We start from the raw sequence: 11768 nt of genomic DNA, 5'->3' as shown, positions 1-11768 counted from the left end.
AATTTCAGAAGTTACAGTAATAACCTTTTCTCAGTACAAAGCATCCTGCTATTTAGCCCTTAATCCATTCTCACATTAGTCAGTTATTTCTCTTAACTTTCTCTATTAGATTGCAAACTCCGAACTGTTATTCACAGAGATCCATAATAAGTTCTCAAGAAATATTTGCTGGATGAAGTATTGATTCTCTATCCCCAAATTCCAAATATTGATAATCTCCAAAGTCTGAAGCACACAAGATGACACTTGATAAACTGCCTGGTAACCTCAGTTCCCTGCTGTTGTTATCTCCCAACTAGATACTAAGACCCCTTAGAATAGACCCATGTCCTGTGTGTTATTTGTGACCTCTAGCTCTTAGAGTACTATTAAGCATATTTACCTGGATTTAAAAATGCTGGTTATTTGGATTTACTTGATAAAATTAAACTGTCACACCCTGCCTATTTTTACCATCTTTCTCTCTCTTCTACTTTGCTTTAAGGAAAAATTCATGTTAGAAAGTTTGATGAATGCTGTTTTTCAGCATTTTAACTTTTCTGTTTTATTTATTTATTTTTTAATATATTTATTGATTATGCTATTACAGTTGTCCCATTCCCCACCCCTCACTCCACTCCATCCTGCCCACCCTCTCCCTCCCACATCCCCCCCCTATAGTTCATGTCCATGGGTCATACTTATGAGTTCTTTGGCTTCTACATTTCCTACACTATTCTTACCCTCCCCCTGTCTATTTTCCACCTATCATCTATGCTACTTATTCTCTGTACCTTCCCCCCCCTCCCCCTCCCACTCCCCTATTGACAACCCTCCATGTGATCTCCAACTCTATGGTTTTGTTCCTGTTCTAGTTGTTTGCCTAGTTTGCTCTTGTTTTTGTTTTAGGTGTGGTCATTAATAACTGAGTTTGCTTTCATTTTTACTGTTCCTATTTTTTATCTTCTTTTTCTTAGGTAACTCCTTTTAACATTTCATATAATAAGGGCTTGGTGATGATGAACTTCTTGAACTTGACCTTATCTGAGAAGCACTTTATCTTCCCTTCCATTCTAAATGATAGCTTTGCTGGATACAGTAAGCTTGGATGTAGGCCCTTGCCTTTCATGACTTGGAATACTTCTTGCCAGCCCCTTCTTGCCTGTAAGGCCTCTTTGGAGAAATCAGCTGACAGTCTTATGAGAAGTCCTTTGTAGGTAACTGTGTCCTTTTCTCTTGCTGCATCTAAGATTCTCTCCTTCTGTTTCATCTTGGGTAATGTAATTATGATGTGCCTTGGTGTGTTCCTCCTTGGGTCCAGCTTCTTTGGGACTCTCTGAGCTTCCTGGACTTCCTGGAAGTCTATTTCCTTTGCCAGATGAGGGAAGTTCTCCTTCATTATTTGTTCCAGTAAGTTTTCAATTGTTTGTTGTTCCTCTTCTCCTTCTGGCACCCCTATAATTCGGATGTTGGAACGTTTCAAGCTGTCCTGGAGGTTCCTAAGCCTCTCCTCATTTTTCCAAATTCTTGTTTCTTCATTCTTTTCTGGTTGGATGTTTCTTTCTTCCTTCTGGGCCACACCATTGATTTGAGTCCCAGTTTCCTTCGCCTCACTATTGGTTCCCTGTACATTTTCCTTTGTTTCTCTTAGCATAGCCTTCATTTTTTCATCTAGTTTTCGAACAAATTCAACCAATTCTGTGAGCATCTTAATAAGCAGTGTTTTGAACTGTGCATCTGATAGGTTGGCTATCTCTTTGTTGCTTATTTGTATTTTTTCTGGAGCTTTGAAGTGTTCTGTCACTTGGGCCTTTTTTTTTTTTTTTTTTGTCTTGGCGCATCTGTTACTTAAAGGGGCGGACCCTTAGGTGTTCCCCGGGGCGGGGTAATGCTGGTCGCTGTGCTGTGATGCTGTACGTGGGGGAGGGGCCAAGAGGGAGCAATGGCACCCCCTCCACTCTCCACCTGATTTCAATCTTTCACTCCGCTACCCACAATCAAATTGGACCCCTCTGGTGCTGGTTCTCGAGTGGGTGGGCTTGTGCACACTCTAGGCCCCTGTGGGTCTCTCCAACCACCTCTCCTGTGAGGCTGGAAGTCTCTCCTGCTGCCGCCCCAACCCCCACGGGCATTTTCAATCAGAGATTTGAGGCTTTATTTCCCTGTGCTGGAGCCCTGGGTTGCGTGGTCTGCTTCGCTCCCCACCGTTTGTCCGGTTTATCTGTAGGCGAATGTGGTGCCACAGGGTGCTACCCGCTGCTCTGCCTGCCCCGTTCTCCGCCACTCTGATTCCGGCCCTCTGGGTTTATCTGTGCGAATGTGGGGCCACAGGGTCTGCTAGTGCTCGGACTGCCTGTGCCATTTGTCCCACACTCCGCCAGTCTCGATCCCACCATGGCCACGCGAGTCCTCTCCGCCCCGGTGCCCGTCTCCGCCCCTCCTACCAGTCTGGATGAATGTTTATTTTTTATTTCCTTGGTGTCGGACTTCCTTCCTGTTCGATTTTCTGTCAGTTCTGGTTGTGGGAGGAGGCGCAGTGTGTCTACCTACGCCTCCATCTTGGTTCTCCAGCCTAACTTTTCTTAATGTAACATAAATGAATCAGGTTAAGAGACAAGGAGCACTGTCTACCTGACCCATCTTGGTTTGCTCTTTCACCTTTTCTTTCTTTACTCCCAGAGATTTCTGCTGAACGTGTCAAGTGCTTGTTAAATACCCTCTGTTTCAGCCTCCTTTCAGCAAGTGCTCTGCATCTAACACTTCTTGTGACGCAGAAATCAAAAAAGGTTGCATTTGATGCCAAGGAAATAAACAGTTCATTGAGATATATATGTCTTTCAAAATGCACTGGTGGTATCCATTCTCTTTTATGTGCCAGAGATAGAATACACTCTAAATAGCTGAGTACCTAAGAATGGGAAGAGACTTGGGGTATAAAAAATGAGGTAAATTTGTTTATGATGGCCATCCTGACTGATGTGAGGTGGTATCTCATTGTGGTTTTAATTTGCATCTCTCTGATGGCTAGTGATGCTGAGCATCTTTTCATATGTCTCTGGGCCCTCTGTATGTCCTCCTCCTTGGGGAAGTGTCTGTTCAAGTCCTTTGCCCATTTCTTAATTGGATTGTTTGTCTTCCTGGAGTGGAGTCGTGTGAGTTCTTTATATATTTTGGAGATCAAACCCTTGTCTGATGTATCACTGGAAAATATGTTTTCCTATACCGTTGGTTCTCTTTTCATTTTAATGCTGTTTTCTTTAGCCATGCAGAAGCTTTTTAATTTGATTAGGGTCAGAATGGCCAACATAAACAAATCAACAAACAAGTGTTGGAGAAAATGTGGAGAAAAGGGAACCCGAGTACATTGTTGGTGGGAATGCTGACCGGTGTGGCCACTGTGGAAAACAGTATGGAATTTCCTCAGAAAACTAAAAATGGACCTGCCTTTTGACCCAGCAATTCCACTGCTGGGATTATACCCTAAGAGCCCTGAAATGCCAATATAAAAGTACCTATGCACCCCAAAGTACACAGCAGCACAATTTACAATAGCCAAGTGCTGGAAGCAACCTAAGTGCCCATCAGCAAATGTGTGGATCAAAAATCTATGGTACATTTACACAGTGGAATTCTACACAGCAGAGAGAAAGAAGGAGCTCATACCCTTTGCAACAGCATGGATGGAACAGGAGAACATTATGCTAACTGAAATAAGCCAGGTGGTGAGAGACAAATACCATATGATCTTGCTTTTAACTGGAACATAATCAACAAAAGAAAAAAGCAAACAAAATATAACCAGAATCATTGAAGTTAAGAACAATCTAACAATAGCCAGAGGGGAGTGGGGAGGGGACAGTGGGGAGAGGAGTTTTCAGAAACTACTATAAAGGACACATGGACAAAACCAAGGGGGAGGGTGGAAGCAAGGGAAGGAGGTGGGTTTGGATGGGGCGGGGTAGAGGGGTAGGGAGAAAATGCAGACAACTGTAATTGAACAACAATAAAATAATTTTTAACAAAATGAGGTAAAAATTCTGGCTCCAGCACACCAGGAATTTATATTATACCATTTATACACAGTAGAATTAGCATGGCACTAAAGTGCTAAATTATGTGGAACAAACCAAAAGAACTCTAAAGGACATTAATGACATCGTATTAGTGTCCTATTGCTGCTATAACAAACAACAGATAACCACAGATTTGGTAGCTTAAAACAACACAAATTTATTATCTTATAGTTCTGGAGTTCAGAAGTCCAAAATCAGTCTCACTGGGTTAAAATCCAGGTGTCAACAGATATGGTTACTTCTGGAGACTCTGAGGAAGAATCCTTTTCTGGCTTTTAAAGGCTGCCCACATTCCTTGGCTCATGGCCCATCTCATTGTTTTTTCTTCCTCTACTGCCATTGCTACATTGTCTTCCCTCCTATTCTGATCTTCCAGCCCCCCTCTTATAAGACCCCTGTGATTACACTGAGCCCACCTGCACAACCCAGGATAATCTCCCCATCTCAAGGTCCTTAATTTGACCAACTGAAAAGTTCATTTTGCCATGTAAGGTAACATTCACAGATTCTGGGGAATTGAAGGTGGAATTTCATGGAGGGGGACATTATTCCAGCCACACAGATGTACAATTATGTAGTGCACAACTGAGAGTAACTAAAGAAATTTTAAAACCTTAGTAAAGGAAATGAAGTTAAACCATACTTTGAAGAACAGGTCAAATGTAATATGCAGAGAAAAATTAATAAAGCCTTCAACAGGAAAAAGCACCAGAAGTAGCAAAAGTATGCTTGAGACTCAAGGACCTCAAGGTGCTATCTATCTTTCAGGTAAGACAAGAGCAACACAGATTAAGTAGCTAGCAAAAGAACTCAATGGAGAAAGGTGTTGTATAGTCTTTAGACCAAAAGAACTTAAGAAGACAAAAGATAATATGAAATGTAATCATACAGCTCTGAAGAAGTTAAGCCAAAGAAATGATATCCAGAAAGTGTTAAACACTGTATATTCATAGCAAAAGGGAAATAAGTCCACTGGATTCCAAGGACCTTGAAATCCAAAAAAAGGAGAGCAAATATGCAACAAATACATCAAAATCACTTCTCCACCTTTCAGTTTTGCTGTTTTCCTTAAATTGTCTTGCATCCTTTATTTTTGCTAACCAAAATGGAGTAGGTAGGAGGGAGATTCAAGCAGAGAAAAAATGTTAATACATGAATATAATCAGGATGTCCTATATTTAGAATGTGCTAAGATTTGATAAAATCTCCAAGTTTGGCCTACTTCTCTTACAGGATTCACTTTCCCCCTCCACTTTATCTCTCTCCATCAATTTCCAAAAATAAGGATAGAGGTAGGGGCACAAAAAGATTTGAGTAAGAAGGCTGTAGGGACCAGGAGCTGCAGGGAAAGGGGATGGGAAATGAGAAGGTATACAAAAGAAAGATGTTAGAGCCCATGATCTTACACTTCTAATGTGCTAAAGTGTTGAAAATTTGCACACATTCATATAGGGTGCTGTGCTTGCAAAATAATTTTAAAAAGGAAAGAAAGGAACTGAAGGTAGAAAATCAGAGAATTTGGGGTACTAAAGAAAAACAGTTTATCATTTTGCCTATGGTTAACCAATCTGAAAATGACTCTCAAGGAATTTTAACCACTTTTCTTATATTTACATGAGAAATATTCTTTCACATTAGCAAAGTGCTAAAATACTTCCACCCAATGCAACTTCACTACACTTTCCATCATTCCTTCCTTGCATTATGTAAAAATTTTTGCGTAGAATATTTCACCAACACATTCTCCTAAACCTTACCACCAAAAAGTTTGTAAAATATATGCAGAGGCCAAAAGCTATGGATTTTGAAATTTTTCAATAGACTATTTTTTAGAGTTTTCAGTCCACAGCAAAATTGAGGGGAAGGTACAGAAACTTCTTATATATCTCCTACCCCCATGCATGCACAGCCTCTCCCATCATCAACATCCCTTGCCAGAGTGATGCATTTGTTACAATTCATGAACCTACATTTTCACGTCATAATCACTTACATTGGGGTTCACTATTCATGTTGTATAATCTATGGGACTGGACAAAGGTATAATGACGTATCCACCACTATAGCATAACAGAGTATTTTTAGTGCCCTAAAACAATCCTCTGTGCGTGCCTATTCATCCCTCTGTCCCACTAGGCCCTGGAAATCATTGATCTTTTTACTCCATAGTTTTGCCTTTTCTAGAATGTCATATATTTGGAATCATACACTGTATATAGCCTTTTCAAATTGGCTTCTTTCACTTGGTAATATGCATTGAAGTTTCCTTCATGTCTTTTCACGGCTTAGTGGTTGGTTTCTTTTTGGCATAGACTAGAGAGTATTATTCCATTTTTTGAAGGTGCCACAGTTTCTTTATCCTTTCACCACTGAAGGCCATCTAAGCTGCTTCCCAGTTTTGGCAATTGTGAGTAAAGTTGCCATAAACACCCACGTGCAAATTTTTGTGCAGAATAATTTTTCAATTCTGTTGGGTAAACACCAAGTAGCAAGATTGTTGGATCATATGGTAAAAGTAGGTTTAGATTTGTAAGAAACCACCCAACTGTCTTCCAAAGTGGCTGTACCATTTTGCATTTCCACCAGCAATGAATGAAAGTTCCTGTTGCTCCACATCCTCACACGTTTTTGGTGTTGTCAGTATTCTGGATTTGGGGCATTCTATCAATATTAGAAGTGTAGTGGTAACTCATAGTTTCTTTAATTTGTATTTCCTACTGACATATGGTGCGGAACATCTTTTCACATGCTTATTTGTCATCTGTATATCTTCTTTGGTAAGATGTCTGTTTAGATTGTCCATTTTTTAATCAAGTTGTTTGTTTTCTTCTTGTGTTTTTCGAGCCCTTTATCAGGTATGTCTTTTGCAAATATTTTCTCCAAGTCTGTGGTTTGTCTTCTCATTCTCTTGACTGAATTTTTAAAATGAAAATTTGAAGTGAACCTAAAATAGTGTGTCTCCATGAAAAAAAGACAGGTTCCCTGATCTTCCACGAAGCTGCCTGGTCAGTTTTGACATTTATAATCTTCCTGAAGTTTGCAGCAGTGGAAATAGCCAAGTATTTGATGTCAAAAGTCATGTTTCAATAGTAGCTAAGACATTTACTCTTCAGGGTTCTTTGGCTGCAAGTGAAGAAGTCCAAATCTACCTAAACAAAACAAGGAATTTGCTGACTCACTGAACTTGAAAAATCTAAGAGTTGCTCTGGCTTCTGGCATAGTAATACCCATTTCCTCAAAAGAAATCAGAATGCTTCTCTCTCCCTCTCTCTCTCTCTCTCTCTCTCTCTCTCTCTCTCTCTCTCTCTCTCTGTCATTCTCAACTAAGCTTTCCTCTGTATTGGCTTCACTTTAGCAGTTCTCTCTGGAAAATAGATTAAAGTTTTCATGGTCCTTCCAGCTCCCAAGTGAAGCCAACTCACTCCTGAATTTATTTATATGTCTTTAAAACTAAAACCTGAAATTACTTGGATCACATGCCTACCTGTACACCAGACTCTGCATCCAGAGGATACTGAGGGTTCTGATGATCCAGTGTGGGTCACATGTTAACAGAGGAAGCCCAGGTCTCTTGACTGACAGTCCTGCTAGGAGTTATAAAAAGGCGCAGGGTAGTTTCTTAAAGGAAAATCAGAGCCCTGTTACCAAAACAAGGAAGGAAATTGTTCCAACCAAAGCAACAGATGTTAACTGTGTCAGTTACAAGACTTCAGTCAAGTCACTTAATCTCCCTGAGCTGCCGTTTTCTCCATCAGTAAAAGAGACATAAAACCAGACCCATTACTTGACATAGTTCTTGTGAGAATCAAAGACTTGATAGAACACATGAAAAGGATCTGTAAGCTGTGAGACACTATTGCAAATAGTAGCATCCCTTAACTAAGTACTTATTATGTGCCAAAAGAAATATTATTTCTGTTATTAGTGCCTTGGTTATATATGTTTACCAACCTCACTTGGGTTTGAAGGGGTTCAGAACAGGCACTTAGGCATGTGGATTATTTTGAGCTGAAGGTAATCAAGATGAGGGCTCATGAGAAACTTTTACCTCTCCCTTGAAGAATTGAAATTAGGGGCCTTGCCCATAATAAGTGTCATCACCAGAAATAACTTTTTATAACCTATCCATAGAGCAGGGCAAACCTCTAATCACCAAACATCTGCTCTTCCTATCATCCTGCGAATGAATCTCCCTCCCCTCTGAAGCCCCAAGGTGCCTTACCTCACCATTAGCTTGAAATGTCACAGATGCCTCATTTTCCCTTTCTGTCCCTGAACTTCTCACGTGTATGCCATTGCCATATGTACACGTGTAATTGAATTTCATTATGTTTTCATTAATCTCTCTCATGTCAATTTCATTATTACAAGAGCCAGCAGAACCTAAAAAGGTAGAGGAAAGTTTATTCCTTCCCTACAGCTTTTTAACTAGGCTTTAGGTTTCTTAAATAACCCTTCCATTATAATTTATTTCTTAAGTAGAGTTCCATGGTGAGGTAAGAGAGACTAAATAGTTTAAATAAATATCAGAGAGTTTGGCAATTACATGTTTTATTACAAAATCACTTCTTTTGTACAAATCAATGTCCCACAATAAGGTTGTGTTTTAGTGGTACATCTCCAGTGACTAAGCTGGTAACTGGAGTTCCAGACTTGCAGAGTTAGGAGCTAAGTCCTGATGGACAGAGAACAGCAGCAACACCAAGGCTTTCCTTGCGTTTATTGGCGGGGAGGTGGGAGAGGGGTGTAAGATGGAGAATAAGGTGTCTTACTTTCTTCTTTTTTTAGCATTATGATGATATTTTAGCATTTAGCATTACTCATGATATTCATTTTTTAACATTACTCATGATATTATTCATGAGTAAACAAATATTCATAATATTGAGTGGCAATCACTGGAAATATCATCAGTGCTCTGGTCTATTAGTCAAAGTAGTGGCAAAAATTTTACTGATTCAAAGAACTTTACATATATATTTTCTAATGAATTTATTGGGGTTACATTGGTTATTAAATAGGTTTCAAGTGCGTAATTCTTTAATACATCATCTGTATATTGTATGTTTACCACCCATAGTCTAGTCTCCTTCCATCACCGTTTACCCCCTTTATCCTCTCCTACCTCCCCCACCCCTCTTCCCTCTAGTAATTACCATACTGACATCCGTGTCTATGAAGGTTGTTTTTTTTTTTTGCTTGATTCCTTCACCTATTTCACCCAGGCCCCTGCCCCACCACCTGACAGCTGTCAGTGTGTCCTCTGTATCTATGAGTCTGTTCCTATTTTCTTTGATAATTTATTGTGTTCATTAGATTCCACATATAAGTGAAATCATATGCTATTTGTTTTTCTCTGACTGGCTTATTTTACTTAGCATAATGCCCTCTAGGTCTATCTGTGCTGTTTAAAAGGTAAGATTTCCTTCGTTTTTACAGCCAAGTAGTATTCCATTGTGTAAATGTACCACAGCTTTTTTATCCACTCATCTATTGATGGGCACTTGGGCTGCTTTCAAATCTTGGGAATCATTGGATCATAAGGCAGTTCCATTTTTAATTTTTTGAGGTATCTCCATAATGCTTTCCATAGTAGCTGCACCTATCTGCATCACCAACAGTGCACAAGGGTTCCCTTTTCTCCACATCCTCACCAGCACCTGTTGTTTGTTCATTTCTTGATGATAGCCATTCTGACAGGTGTGAGATAATATCTCATTGTGGTTTTAATTTGCATCTCTCTGGTGATTAGTGATGTTGAGCATCTTTCCCTATGCCTATCTGCCATCTGTATGTCCTCTTTGGAGAAACGTTTATTTAAGTCTGTTGCCCTTTTTTCAATTGGGTTGTTTTCTTGGTGTTCTTTCCAGAACTTTACATCTTCAAATCCTTTTTTCATATGCTTATAGTGGTTCAAAAGACAATGAATCTTCCACTTTAGGGTTTGCACAAAATTCATTTGTTACCCTTAGTGTTGTAAATACCAAAGAGGGCATCAACCATTATTGCTTTTTTCTCTTTCCATGTGATGCAGAAAGTGGGATTTTATGGCCTATGTGCAGCATAAATTATTTCGGCCCTCAGCTTTCCTTTTAGGATGAATTTATTTAAATTAGCTAGTTATATTAACCATGCTTCATTCAAAATTGCTAAAAGTAGTACATGCATTAGCTTTCCAAATTAGCCCTTATTTCTTACTTAAAATATTTTTTCAAAGTGTTTCTATTGCTAAATATGAATAATTTCCAGAGATTCTCCAAACCAGATGGTGAGAGAGGTGTATAAAAATTCAATTTCTTTGTAATGTGATGAGGTCAATAGTACAGAGTTCAGAGTCTCCAATTCCTTTTTCAATTTAAAAATTCCAGTGGATCAAGTTATTTTTAAATTACTGCCTTAGTCTTTGGCCTTCCTATAAATTTCTTGTCAACATCTTTTCAATTATCTTATGAAAGTGCTCTGTTTTTAAAAGTAATCATCAACTCATCATGATCTTAAAGCATTTTTTCCAAACTGCTCATTTAATTTACTACATGAAATAGCACATTTAAAGGCATTAATTTTTATTAACAGCTATTAAAAATAAGATAACAGGTCCAGGAATATGACTCAGCCATAAAAAAATAAAATAAAATCTTGCCATCCGCAACAACATGGATGTGCTGAGTGAAATAAGTCAGCTAGGGAAAGACAAATGCCATATGATTTCACCTCTATGTGGAATCTAAAAAAAAGCAAAATAAACAAAATAAAAAAGTCATAGATATAAAGAACATTTTGACAGTTGCCAGATGGGAGGGATTAAGAGGACGGGTGAAAATGGGGAAGGAATTAAGGAGTACAAACTGGTAGTTACAAAACGGTCACAGGGGTATAAAGTACAGCATAGGGATTACAGTCAACAATATTGTAAAAACTATGTATGGTGCCTGATGGGCACTAGATTTATTGGGTGATCACTTTGTAAGTTATATAATGTCTAATCACTATGTTATATACCTGAAACTAATATAATATTGTATGTTGACCATAATTGTAAAATAAAAATTATTCAAAATTAATTTTTTTTAAATGGAGTTGCTTATGCTAAGTTCCATGTCACCAAACAAAGGCTGAATTACAGTTTGGGTTCTACCAGAAATGAAACCCTAAGCCAGTCAATCAGGAATCACTTGATCAGCACTAGTAAGGTCCTCTGCCATCCCCTCAAGGAAAGTAACTGCAATAACCAACTCACTTCTTTGCCTGAATGACTTCCTTGTCCCTGCCTTCATCTGCCTGTAAAAGTCTTTCATTTTGTACAGCTCCTCAGAGTCCCTTCTATCTGCAAGACTGGATGCTGCCTGATTCAAATTGATTTTTGCTCAAATAAAATCTTTAAAATCTTGTTATGTCTCTGGGGGAAAGCAGAGTTTGTCACCCCAAAATATGGCTTTTTTTAAATGTTATCTTAAGCTGATTATTTTTAAGGAATGAAAAACTCAGGAAAAACCTTTAACCTTCTCCTTATCTGCCTAAAAGAATTGATAGAAGTCCTGTTCCAAGAAAAGAGCTATCATCACAGATAACTATAGTTTTAATATCAACTAAACGTGACAGACCAGGAGGAACCTAGCAAGGCCCATTTGATCAAAGTCCTCCCTCTGTCCATTTGAAAGATGGTCCAGAAAACACTCTCGTTAACCAAACATTTGCTTTTCCGTCTCCACATGATTG

Source organism: Desmodus rotundus, chromosome 7 (genome assembly GCF_022682495.2).
Source record: "Desmodus rotundus isolate HL8 chromosome 7, HLdesRot8A.1, whole genome shotgun sequence".
Taxonomy (NCBI): domain Eukaryota; kingdom Metazoa; phylum Chordata; class Mammalia; order Chiroptera; family Phyllostomidae; genus Desmodus; species Desmodus rotundus.
The sequence above is the reverse complement of the archived record's forward strand: the minus strand, read 5'-3'. Positions refer to the sequence as shown.